We start from the raw sequence: 13,691 nt of genomic DNA on the forward strand, positions 1-13,691 counted from the left end.
CAGAGATGTGGGCTAACTCCACATCTCTGGCCAGGTGCTGTGTCACTCCTCTACCTGTGCCAGATGTTTGTCCCACTGCATCAAGGAGCATGCATGTGGACAACCACCATGGCCATGGGTGACAGCAACCTGCTTCCACCCCGAGTCACAGCAGCCAAAGTAACAGTAAGATGGGCTGGATGTCCAAGCCCTGGAGGTCTGTCAAGATCCTAGTCCTGCTCCCTGGGAACTGTACCACCATCTATGATGGAGGCAGACCTGGCTTCAGGTTCTCCCTGCCACCAGGAACAAGCAGTGTCAGAGTCATAGAATCACAGAATTCTTTTTGTTGGGAGAGACTTTTAATATCATCAAGTCCAACTGTTAATCCAAGCAGCTAAGTCCACCACTAAACCATGATCCTCAGCACCACATCTACAGGTCTTTTAAATATTTCCAGGGATGATGACTCCATCACTTCCCTGGGCAGCCTGTTCCAGGGCTTTATAACCCTTTTGGTGAAGAAATTTTTTCCTAATATCCATCCTAAACCTCCCCTGGCACAACTTGAGGCCATTTCCTCTTGTCATCTCACCCTTTGAAGTCTTTCTTCAGAGCCCTGCTCTTGCAGCAACTCCCTTTGGGCCTGGAGATCCAGTGGAGAGGAAACCAGCAGCTTGGCAAACCCCTCCACCCTCCACCCGCCTGCTCCTTCCTCCTTCTCCATGAAAAAAAAAGCGCAAACCCTTTCAGACCAGCTAGCTTGGGTAAATATGCCAAAGAACCTCCTACCAACAATGACAATGGAGAACTAAGATCTAATTACATAAATGAAGCAGACCCACATGAACAGGGAGGGCTGTTTCTTTGAGCTGGTCGCAGCGAGATTAAAAGCTAAGCGCGACCCGGATCCCTTTTCACCAGAGCGCTGTAAAACGAGTGGCAGGGACCCAGCAGCGCTGGGCACAGACACAGCAGGGGCACACCCTTCCCTCCAAACACACCTGCTGCTTTTTTTCCACCCTCTGCTTTTTCTCTCCCACATCCTCTCTGGAAAAGCCAAACTCTTCATTCATTACAGAACCAAACTATTTCCTTTTTTTTTTATTCTAATATATCCTCTTTTTTTTTTCCTTTTAATATAAGCAACCATCTGGGAGCAGGGAGGGGAAAGGAAGCCCCTGGAGCTTCTCATTCAGAATATAAAAAATTTTAAAAAAATTAAAAACAAAAATAAATAAATTGTATGATTAAAACCAAAAAGCATAAACAAACAAACCATGTTACCCAGAATAATGACTTCGGGGAAGAGCGCCAGAAAAATTGTATAAGCTCCTGGAGCGTGACAGGAGAAGAGAACAGAGAGTCCTTGCTGTCGAGGAGTGTGTGCCCGTGTGGTGGGACAGCAGCTGGGATAGCAGGGATGGTCCAGGCAAAGACAGAAAGGAAAAGGGTTTCATGGATTTACCTGCATCAATGTAACTTTGGGCACTTGGTTCTGGTCATTGTGAAGTCCCAATCTAGGCAAACTCAGACCCTTCAGTATGGTGTCATTGCCCATCTACTCTTCCCTGGTGAGACCCCCACCTGCAGTAGGCCACACCAGTTCTGGGCTCCTCAGTTTAAGAGGGACATTGAGACACTTGAATGTGTCCAGAGAAGGGCAACAAGGCTGGGGAGGGGTCTGGAGCACAGCCCTGTAAGGAGAGGCTGAGGGAGCTGGGGTTGCTTAGCCTGGAGAAGAGGAGGCTCTGGGGAGACCTTCTTGCTCTCTCCAACTCCCTGAAGGGAGGATGTAGGTCTCTTCTCCCAGGCAACCAGCACCAGAACAAGAGGATACAGTCTCAAGCTGTGCCAGGGGAAGTTTGGCTGGAGGTGAGGAGAAAGTTCTTCACAGAGAGAGAGATTGGCCACTGGAATGTGCTGTCCAGGGAGGTGGTGGAGTCTCTGACCCTGGAGGTGTTTAGGAAGAGTCTGGATGAGGCACTTGGTGCCATGGTTTAGTTGATCTGATGGTGCTGGGTGATAGGTTGGACTTGATCTCATAGGTCTTTTCCAACCTGGTTAATTCTATTATTCTATTCTATTCTATTCAAATTCTATTCCATTCTATTCTATCAGAGTTGTGAATATGCCCTCCCATGAAAAGTGCAAGGCTGGGTTACAGGGGGCTCCGAGCAAAATGTTCTACTTGAAGATGTCCCTGCTTACTACCAGGGTGTTGAAACAGATGACCTTTAAAGGTCCCTTTTTAAATCAAAACCATTTTATGATGTTCTGTCCAGCTCTAGGGTCTTCAGCACAGGAAAACACAACAACACAACAAGCAGCACTACAGGCTGGGGTCAGAGTGGCTGGAGAGCAGCCAGGAAGGGACCTGAGGGTACTGGTTGAGAGTAGGCTGAACATGAGACAGCAGTGTGCCCAGGTGGCCAAGAAGGCCAATGGCATCCTGGCCTGCATCAGGAATAGTGTGGCCAGCAGGAGCAGGGAAGTCATTCTGCCCTGTACTCAGCACTGGTTAGGCCACACCTTGAGTCCTGTGTCCAGTTCTGGGCCCCTCAGTTTAGGAAAGATGTTGAGGTGCTGGAAGGTGTCCAGAGAAGGGCAACAAAGCTGGGGAGGGGTTTGGAGCACAGCCCTGTGAGGAGAGGCTGAGGGAGCTGGGGTTGCTTTGCCTGGAGAAGAGGAGACTCAGGGAAGACATTCTTTCTGTCTCCAACTCCCTGAAGGGAGGTTGTAGCCACATGGGGGTTGGTCTCTTCTCCCAAGCAACCAGCACCAGAACAAGAGGACACAGTCTCAAGCTGTGCCAGGGGAGGTTCAGGCTGGATGTTAGGAAGAAGTTCTTCACAGAGAGAGAGATTGGCCTTTGGAATGTGCTGCCCAGGGAGGTGGTGGAGTCACCATCACTGGAGGTCTTTAAGAAGAGACTGGATGAGGCACTTAGTGCCATGGTCTAGTTGCTTGGATAGGTCTGGGTGATAGGTTGGCCTGGATGATCTTGGAGGTCTCTTCCAACCCGGTTGATCCTGTGATTCTATGAAAAACACAGACCTTTTGGAGCAGGTCAAGAGGAGGTCACAGCAATGAGGACGTATGGAACACCTCTGCTATGGGGATAGGCTCAGAGAGTTCAGGTTGTTCACTCTGGAGAAGGTGCCTGGGACATCCCTCAGTTCTGAAAGGGGGGCCTCTAAGAAAGACAGGGACTGACATCTTAGCTGGGGCTGTTGTGATGGGACAAGGGGTGATGGTTTTAAACTAAAAGAGGGGTGACTTAGACTAGATGGAAGAAGTGTGTTATGATGAGGATGGTGAAACATTGGCACAGGTTGCCCAGGGAGCTGGTAGATGCCTCATCCTTGGGAACTATTCAAATCAGGTTGAATACGGCTCTGTGAAACCTGATCAGTCTCCCAGATGCCAGGAAGATGTTTCTGCCCACTGCGAAGGGCTTGGACTAGATCTGCCTGTATTTGTGCCAAGGTTTGCCAGGTGTGGGACCTTGCACTTGGCCTTGCTGAACCTCATCGGGTTCACATGGGCCCACATGGAGATATAGAATAGAATAGAATAGAATAGAATAGAACAGAACAGAACAGAACAGAATAGAATTCTAGAGCAAATAGAATTCTATTCCATTCCATTCCATTCCATTCCATTCCATTCCATTCCATTCCATTCCATTCTATTCTATTCTATTCTATTCCATTCCATTCCATTCCATTCCATTCCATTCTATTCTATTCTATTCTATTCTATTCTATTCTATTCTATTCTATTTCTATTTCTCCAGTCCTTCTGCATGGCAACCTCTCCCTCAGTCATGTCAACTGCACCACTCATCTTGGTGTTACCTGCAAATATAAACCCTTATGAGCTACATGTGTTTTACAGTGTCATCAGTTTCAGCAGGAGTGTGCAATACTCTGTAGTGACGGCAAAGAGGGGATGTGTGGGGTGCCTAGCACTATCCAGAACCAAGCTGATGTTCTTCTGAAAGATGAGGCACACAGAAGGATGCACCTATTGCTTCTGAGGATTTACAGGTGGATGCTTTGCACCCAAGGGTTTCCATCCTGATGCAGCAGCCTAAACCAAAAAAAAAAAAAAAGGGTGTAAAAGACACCTGAAATTTATGGTGAGGAGGTGGGGGTAGCACACAGCACTGAGACAGGGCAGGACAGGCAGCCACGCTCCTGAGACACCAGTACCGCAGCAGGGAAGATAAATGACTGGCCCAAGGCCACACAGCAAGCAGTGTCCACTCTCCATGACTTTCAGTCCCTGCTCCAGCACAAGATCACTAAGGGATCCTTCAACAAAATGTTACATGTAATGGTGTGATTTATTTAATGCCCATAGGTACACTCACACATAAAAATGCATGTGGGTTTTTTTTTCTTGGTCTCCTTCTTTCTCCTTTATCCAGATACACTCAAGCACATCTCAAAACCTCTCTGAATAACCGGGGGGGGGGGGGGGGGGGGGGGGGGGGGGGCAAGTAAAACCTTCGTATTTCTTTGTTAAAGGTGAACTTGTGGGTGTTGACTCCAGGAGCTTGAGCTTCAAATGAAGCAGGATGCTGCCAACAGTTCCACCTGGCAAATCAGCACCTGTATTTACAACTGCACACCAGGAGATACTGCAAATATTTCCTACAAAACCCATCTTGATGATTGCAACAGGAGTGGGGATGAATTAGCTGAAGTCTGTCACTTGGAGAAGCCACGCTGGAGGAGATTCATCCAGGTAATCCATCTTTCTGCTGTGTTATACAATGACATGGTAATGGCCAGCCCAGAGGGATTTCCTTCAGGAAAACTCAACTGTTACTAAAATGGTAAGTTAATACTGAGTGAGAACTCAGCCACTGCTACACCAAGGGATGGGCACGACAGGGAATAAAATATTACAGTCCCCATTCAGATACTTTTATTTGTAAGAGCAAAAATAAACAGACCTAGCTGCAGGCTGCAAAGAGAGGAGGCTGAGATAAAAAAAGAAAAGAAAACCTGCACACACTGATTCCTTCCTTTGCCATTTTCTTCCTAATAAATAGCCTGGCACAGGCATGCTGATGGGTAGGTGGGGTGGAGGAAGGCATGCTGCCCAGCTCTTGGGGGGTGGGGGACACAAATCTGAGCTCAGGCTCTGCCCTTTTGTGTTGACTAAAAAAAAAAAAAAAAAAGGGGGGGGGAGGGGGAAAGGAAAAGGTAAATTAAGAAGAAAGGAAGAAAGCCTGAAAAGTTATGTGGCTAATAAAGGGCTCTATTGTGCCATCAATTTTTTAAGCTTTAATGATTTCAGAAGGAAGTTCAGCTCAGCAATCAATAGCACAATATGGGCAGGAGGGCTCGGAGGAAATTCAGCGCCGGAGCTGCAGCGAGGGCTGACGGAAAATCGGGGGCAGGGGGCGCGGGGAGGGATCAGAGGAAGGGAGTTCCCCTTGCTCAGGGCAGAGGAGAGCTCCCGGGACCCTGCGCACGCTGGATACCCCTGTCCCACACAGCTTCCCGTCCACTTTAGGAGCATGGTTCGAGCTCCCCCTCCTGCCACATGATGTGTGGCCCGGGGAAAACAGAGACATTTGGGAATGTTAGGACCCACGCCAGCAGCATGGGAGGTGGCAAAGCACCCACGAGGCTGGGATGCTCGCCCCACACTTCCCTCACCAGGGCTAAGTGCATCCCAGGGATGCTCACCCCACGCAGAGCCCATCCCAGGGATGCTCGCCCCACACACAGCTCTTACCAGGGATGCTCATCTCACTGTCCCCGCACCTGGGCTTAGCCCATCACAGGAATGCTCTTGCCCCACACTTCCCATACCTGGGCTGAACAAGTCCTGTGCTCACCCCACCCTGAGCTGATCCCAGCGATGCTCACCCCATCCTCCCCACACCCAGGCTGAGTGAATCACAAGCAAGCTGGCCAACAGCCATCAGGCCCACCGGGCATCACAGCCAGGGACATACAGGCAGGTCCCCATCTGCCCTTCCTCCGGGCAGCCCTCCTGGAGGGCAGCCATCCCTGCTCCTGCCCGCATCTGGGGCACAGGCTGGCAAACGTACCGCATCGCCGAGGCTCGGTGCTGCTGCCAGAGAGGTAGGACACAGGGGTTATCCAGGGGGGGATCCTGCACCAGGCAAACCTGAGTGACACGATGATACAGCGTGAAGCTCTTCAGCACCATCAGGGACAACGCCTCGCCTGAGGTGCCACCTGAATCCTGTGCACAAGCCACAACCACCACCGAGATGACACCAGCTCAGGCAGGAGCCAGATAAATAATGGAAGCAAAAACCCACCGAGGTCTCCCCAGCACCAAGATGGGGGACCCAGAGCCACCAGCACAAGGTGCAAAGCAGAAGGAATGGTCTGTGGTGGGGTCACCCCTTGCATCATGCATCCATAATTACAAGTAAAAGCTGATCCTGTAAGTTAGCGTGAGCTTGGCAGCGCTCAGGATCACGTCGGCTGCAGTGTGAGCAACTGCAGGCAGTGGGAACTCAGAAAAAGTTTTGCCACAATACAAAACAAATAATAAAATTTAATAACAATTTCTAATAATAATTAACGGGAAAATAATAATAATAATTCAACAAAAAGAACTGAGGGAAACAGCAGACCTGGAAGCCAGCGGTGCCGGTGGCAGTGGTTCTGCCTCTGCGCGATGCTGCCGCAGCTCAGGGACACACCAGGAGCCCTCCCAGGGATGGAAAGAAGATGGAAAGGCACCGGTCCCGGGCATGGAAAGAGAGATGGGGGGCAGCCGCGGCCACCACCGCCCCACGCAGGAGGATCACAAAGGGGGCTGGTGGGGCTGGGGAGCTAACACGTCCCGCTGGAGAACCCCTCCGATACCTGTCGGTGAAGACAGCACACGGGGGACACCCGACCCCGTGCTTCAACCCCGGTAGGGGAATTCCGGTGGGCTGGGCAGGAGGAAATGGGGCTTAAGAAGAAAAAAAAAAACAAAAACCACACCACTAAGTAAAATAAGAAAAAGAACTTACCGTCTAAAACGAAACGAAAAGCGAGGGAGCGCCGGTGGTGCAAGGCGCGGAAAGCATCGCCCCCGCCGGTGAGACGGGACGGGGAGGGACAGGGCAGCAGCACACCGTAGTAGCGGAGGGCGGGTAGCAGCTGAGGACGGGGTGAGGCGAGAGGGTACACGACAGAGACGCGGCCCCACCTGCGTGCCGGCAGCCGCCCGCCCCGTCCGATAGCAACGGCGCTGACCCGCGGCGGCTCCCGGCGGCGGCTCCCGGCGGCGGCGGCGAGTCAATGGCCCGGATGTCGGTAGCCCGTTCCCTCCCCTCAGCGTGGCTCGATCGCCCCCCCTCCAACCCCTCCCGCCGCTGCAGCCCAGGGCGGTGCCACCCCCGCCGGGGGGGAGGGGGGGGTCACCGGCAGCGGAGGGGCGAGGGGGTTCCCTCCGTCCCGCCCGCCCCGTCGGTCGCTGCCACGTGGGACCGCGGGGGGGCGCCCCCTCCTCCCCCTCGCAGCGGGCTTGACAGGTCCACGCGACCAAACAAACCGCGGCAGACGGGCGGGCGGCTCAGCCAATGGGGGCGAGGGGGCGGTGCCGGCGGGCGCCCTCGGGCGGTGCGGGCCCCGCCCACTCCCCTTCGGCTCGGAGCCGCGGCGGCGGGAGCTGGGGGTGGCCTTAGGGAGTCGTCTCGGCTGCAGGAGACCTTGCAGAGCATCCAGTCCAACGCATAACGCTGCCAAGGCCCCGCTAAACCATGTCCCTCAGCACATGGCTTTTAAACCGCTCCAGGGTTAGTGACTCTGCCACTCTCCTGGGCCGCCGGTTCCAGTACATGGCAAAGCCTTTAGTGAAGAAATTTTTCCTAACGTCCAGCTGGTGCAACTTGTGGCCATTTCCCCTGTCCTCTGACTTGTTACCTGGGAGAAGAGACCGATCCCCATCTTGCTACAACCTCCTTTCAGACAGTTGTAGAGAGGAGAGAAGTCTCCCCTCACCCTTCACCACCAGACTCATTGCCTCTTTCTGGACACACTCTAGCACTAGAATTAGAATAGAATAGAATAGAATAGAATAGAATAGAATAGAATAGAATAGAATAGAATAGAATAGAATAGAATAGAATAGAATAGAATAGAATAGACCAGACCAGGTTGGAAGCAACGTTCAAGATTGAGTCCAACCCCTCAACCAATCCAACCCACATAAAACAACTAAACCATGGCACCAAGTACTCCATCAAGTCTCCTCCTGAACACCTCCAATGATGGTGACTCCACCACCTCCCCGGGCAGCCCATTCCAATGGACAATCACTCCCTCTGTGTAGAAATTCTTCCTAACATCCAGCCTAAACCTCCCCTGGCGCAGCCTGAGACTGCGTCCTCTTGTTCTGGTGCTGGTTGCCTGGGAGAAGAGACCAGCCCCCACCTGGCTACAACCTCCCTTCAGGGAGTTGTAGAGAGCAATAAGGTCACCTCTGAGCCTCCTCTTCTCCAAGCTAAGCAACCCCAGCTCCCTCAGCCTCTCCTCATAGGGCTGTGCTCCAAACCCCTCACCAACTCCGATGCCCTTCTCTGGACACCTTCCAGCAAGTCAACCTCCTTCCTAAACTGAGGGCCCCAGAACTAGACACAGGACTCAAGGTGTGGCCTAACCAGTGCTAAGGCTCCTGCTGGCCACACCGTTCTTGATGCAGGCCAGGATGCCATTTGCCCTCTTGGCTGCCTGGGCACACTGCCCATGCTTCATAATACCAACTTAATCCCTGAAGCTATTCTGACAGAAGCTGGGCAGAAGCTGTATGACTTCTCAGCCTCCTAAGGGCTGGGCTCTGAGGGAATAAAATCTGACTTGCAAAGAAAGAAAAGAATGGAGCTAAGTCCAGCTCACTCCATGAAATTAGGAGGGCTGTTTTCTTTGGCAGGCTGCTGTTTTGCAGATGTGGGATGGCTGATTTTATTTTCTTTTTAAAGCCAAACCTAGACAAAATCACAATTTGTTTTTATTTCATCTGGCAGTGTACCCCATCATCAGGCTTCTGTGCTTTACCACTCAGTCCCTCAATGCAGTCAGCGTGATGCTGAGTCATGAAAGTACCTTGTCAGCTTTATATTGAAGTAATGGAGCTTTACCTTCAGCATCAGCTGTGCAGAAAGGAAGTTCTCTCCTTTTTGCAGTTAAAAAATTGCTAGCACATATATGCACACTGTTTTACAGGATTTCTGTGCTGGATGTGGCAAACTTTCATCAAATGTTTTCAACTGCACACAGTTTCAAGCTATGCCCCTAGGGTATGCCCCTAGGGTATGTTGCTCTGCAGTCCATCTCTACCATAGCCATCACTACAAGAAAGACACTGAGATGCTGGAGTGTGTGTGAAGAGGGGCAAAGAATCTGGTGAAGGATCTAGAACACAAGTCTTAGAAGGAGTAGGTGAGCAAACTGGTGTTCACAGTGTCACAGTATCACTAAGGTTGGAAGAGACCTCTAGGATCATTGAGTCCAATCTGTCACCGCAGACCTCATGACTAGACCATGGCACCAAGTGCCACATCCAATCTCCAGGGACAGTGACTCCACCACCTCCCTGGGCAGCACATTCCAATGACGAATGACTCTCTCAGTGAAGCACTTTCTCCTCACCTCCAGTCTAAACTTCCCCTGGTGCAGCTTGAGACTGTGTCCCCTTGTTCTGGCGATGGTTGCCTGGGAGAAGAGACCAACCCCTTCCTGGCTACAACTACCTTTCAGGTAGTTGTAGAGGGCAATGAGGTCACCCCTGAGCCTCCTCTTCTCCAGGCTAAACAACCCCAGCTCCCTCAGCCTCTCCTCATAGGGCTTGTGCTCAAGGCCTCTCCCCAGCCTTGTTGCCCTTCTCTGGACACGTTCAAGTGTCTCGAGATCCTTCTTAAACTGAGGAGCCCAGAACTGGACACAGGACTCAAGGTGTGGCCTAACCAATGCAGAGTACAGAGGCACAATGACCTCCCTGCTCCTGCTGGCCACACTATTCCTAATACAGGCCAGGATGCCATTGGCCCTCTTGGCCACCTGGGCACACTGCTGGCTCATGTTTAGGCAGCTGTCAATCAGCACCCCCAGCCAATCTGACCCCAGCCTGTAGCTCTGCATAGGGTTGCCGTAGCCAAAGTGCAGCACCCAGCACTTGGACTTGTTAAATGCCATCCCATTGGACTCTGCCCATCTGTCCAGTCGGTCGAGGTCCCTCTGCAGAGACCTTCCACTCTCTAACTGACCAACATCTGTTCCCAACTTGGTGTCATCTGCAAACTTGCTGATGACTGACTCAACCCCCTCATCCAGATCATCAATGAAGATGTTAAAGAGGATGGGGCCCAGCACTGATCCCTGGGGGACGCCACTGGTGACTGGCCGCCAGCTGGATGTGGCACCATTCACCACCACTCTCTGGGCTCGGCCCTCCAGCCAGTTCCTAACCCAGCTCAGAGTGTTGTGGTCCAAACCACAAGCTGACAGCTTAGCCAGCAGTTTACTGTGGGGGATGGTGTCAAAGGCCTTGCTGAAGTCCAGGTAGACCACATCCACAGGCCTCCCCACATCCACCAGACGGGTCACCTGATCATAGAAGGAGATCAGGTTGGAGAGGCAGGACCTGCCCTTCCTAAATCCATGTTGGCTGGACCTGAGCCCTTGGCCATCCTTCAGGTGCGCAGTTATTGCCGCCAGGATAATCTGTTCCATCACTTTCCCTGGCACTGAAGTCAGGCTGACTGGCCTGGAGTTTCTGGGTTCCTCCATCCGTCCCTTCTTGTGGATGTGGACCACATTGGCCAGTTTCCAGTCATCTGGGACCTCACTGGTGAGCCAGGACTGGAGGAAAATGATGGAGAGAGGCTTGGCCAGCTCATCTGCCAGCTGGTTGATTAGCCTGGAAAAGAGGAAGCTGAGTAGAGATGTTCTCCCTCTCTGCAACTACCTGAGAGGAGGTTGTAGTAAGGTGAGGGTTAGTCTCTTCACCCAAGTAACATGCAATAATCCAACCTCAAGCTGCACCAGGGGAGGTTTTGGGTTAGGAAAAATGCATTACACAAAGGGTTGTCAAGCCCTGGAACAGACTGCCCAGGGAAGTGATAAAGTCACTAGCCATGGAGGTTTTTAAGAGATGTGGTGCTGAGGAATATGGTTTAGTGGTGACTTGACAGCACTGAATTAAATGTTAGACTCAATGATCTTAAAGGTCTTTTCCAACTTAAATGATTCTATGATTCTACCTATTTCAGGTGAAGGACACTGCCACAGTTCAGCCTGGCACCTCTGCTCTAAGACTGAGTGTAAGCATTGCTGACTGCTGACTCTGAGTGCCTGACTTGATCAAAACTCTCAGATTCCAGTGGAAATCCTTCATTGCTAGTGCATTTATAGATTTAAGGAGAAGGTTTAAATTATTAATGGTAGGAGAAGCTGCTGTGACCTCTCTGCTGATGGAGGAATGTGGAGGGAAGACTTGGGGACATAGCCCAAAGAACTTGAGAGAGCTTTTGTGTGTGAGTCCTCTGTACCACCTGGTTTTGGAGAGGAAGGATGAGCAGCTGTGAGGGACCAGCAGCCCTTTTTCCACCCAGAGAAAAGCTGTAGTCCAGCTACAGAGGCTCTTCATAGAGGACAGAGGCTTCAAACCTCCCTGGGGAAAATCCCTTCTGTCTCCTGTGGAAAGCTTTGTCATGTTCTCTAGATCCAGTGTTAGCACCTGGTTATTTTTTAAAATAGCAAGCTCGTGTATATCACACTGACAGGAACAACCTGATGCTACCCACTGATCTCCACACTACATGTCTTGCCTTCAAAAGTCCATCAGGATGGTATTGCCACCTCCAGCATCCATACCCCCTGAAGCAAAAACACCTTGGAGAGAGTGTGTGACACAAGACAGACATGCACTAAGCACCCCCAAATGCCTACATCTAGCAAGCACTCACCAGCACAGCAGGCAACAGGCTGCAAGGGACGCAAGCTTTAGACAAGGCATGTCACAAGGCAGAAAGTGCCACTCGTGTCTGCTGGTGATTGTTTTCTCTTCCTGTCCAGACACAGGCAAATTTGAGGTGGGACTACACCAAAGGATACTTTGGCCTGAGTTTAGAAATGGATAAAATAGAATAGAACCATAGAACCACAGAATGCTTTGGGTTGTAAGTGACCATTAAAGGTCACCTAGTCCAGCCTCCCTGCACTGAATGGGGACCTATTCAACTAGATCAGGCCATCCAGAACCCTTCCCTGTCTAATGTTTCCAGGCATGAGGCATCTACCACCTCTCTGGGCAATGTGTGCCAGTGTTTCACCACCCTCCCTGTAAAAAATGTCTTCCTTAGATCTAGACTATCTACTTTAAAACTCTTTTAGTTTAAAGGCCAGCACCCCTTGTCCTGTCATAGAAGGTCCATGCTGAAAAGACTCTCCCCACCTTTCTTATAGGCCCTCTTTAAATACTGGAAGGCCACAGTAAGTTCTCCTCTGAAGCCATCTCTTCTCCAGACTTAACAATCCCAATTCTCTCAGGACAGCCTGAGAGAACATCTCCTCCTCCACTTTGCATCTAGGTGTGTCAGGGTCCTGAGTGCACTAACGAGTCTTAAATACCCTGACCAACCTTGCCTCCACCCATGCGTCTGACACCTATAATACCATCAGTCCAGAGGCTCCACTAAAGCTCAGGCCTGCGCATCTTGCCTGAGCTGTGCTGTAGGAGCACCTGTTTGTAGTCTTGCCTGGGGCCCTGTGTCTTGGATCAGTGTCAGACCTATGTTGTAGCCTTGTTTCCAGTCTTCACTCCTGCTGTTTCCAAGTGGACCTTGGACTCAGTTCATCCCCTCACCTTGGCAGAGACTCATGGTAGTTCTTTTTTACCAGCATCTGGCCCTGCCACCCCTTTTCAAATCTGGAAAGACAGCATCCCAGACAGCAAGGATGTCACCTGTTGTGTGTAACTCAGTTCTGTTAGAGATGGCTCAACTCTGCCATTTGCTTGTAATGTGATTGAGAGTGTGGAAATTGGCAGGAGAGACAGGGAGATACCTCATCTTCATGCACATAATCAATAGCAAATCATTACTTAGGAGGTAAAGTGGTTAATGGTGTTTTTGTAGGGCAAGACATGCCCTGCATTTTCAGTCTTTGATTCATACTACTTAATATGCCATGAGATGGAGCTCAGCAAGTGATTCTCATTGTAAAAGCTCTCCACTTACCTCCTGGTGCTACCTCTCAGCAAGTGTTTTGTGGTTGCTTCAGCATGCCTGCATCTGTTCTCCAGCTCCATAAGCCTTCAGGTTTGTGTTAGGCAAATCCCCAGCCCCAGACTTTGGAGGGATAGCACCAAAGCGTATCTGGAGCTCTGGCCAGGATCAAGACAGTCTTAGTCTGAATCAAGTCCAGCCTGCAATGTGGGCATGTTACAGCTCAGTCCACCCACAGGTACCAGCCAGCAGCATGTCTCATTTCAAAATGAGGGTGGTAAAACACTGGCACAGGTTTCCTAGAGAGGTGGTAGATGCCCCATCCCTAGAAACATTTAAGGTCAGAACAAGGGGCAATGGGTGGAAGTTGAGGCACAGGAAGTTCCATAGAAACGTGAAGAAAGAAATGTTCACTGTGAGGTTGATGGAACACTGGTACAGGCTGCCCAGCGGGGTTGTGGACTCTCTCTCTGGAGATATTCAAAACCTGCCTGGA

This window comes from Dryobates pubescens, chromosome Z (assembly GCF_014839835.1).
Source record: "Dryobates pubescens isolate bDryPub1 chromosome Z, bDryPub1.pri, whole genome shotgun sequence".
Classification (NCBI taxonomy): Eukaryota; Metazoa; Chordata; class Aves; order Piciformes; family Picidae; genus Dryobates; species Dryobates pubescens.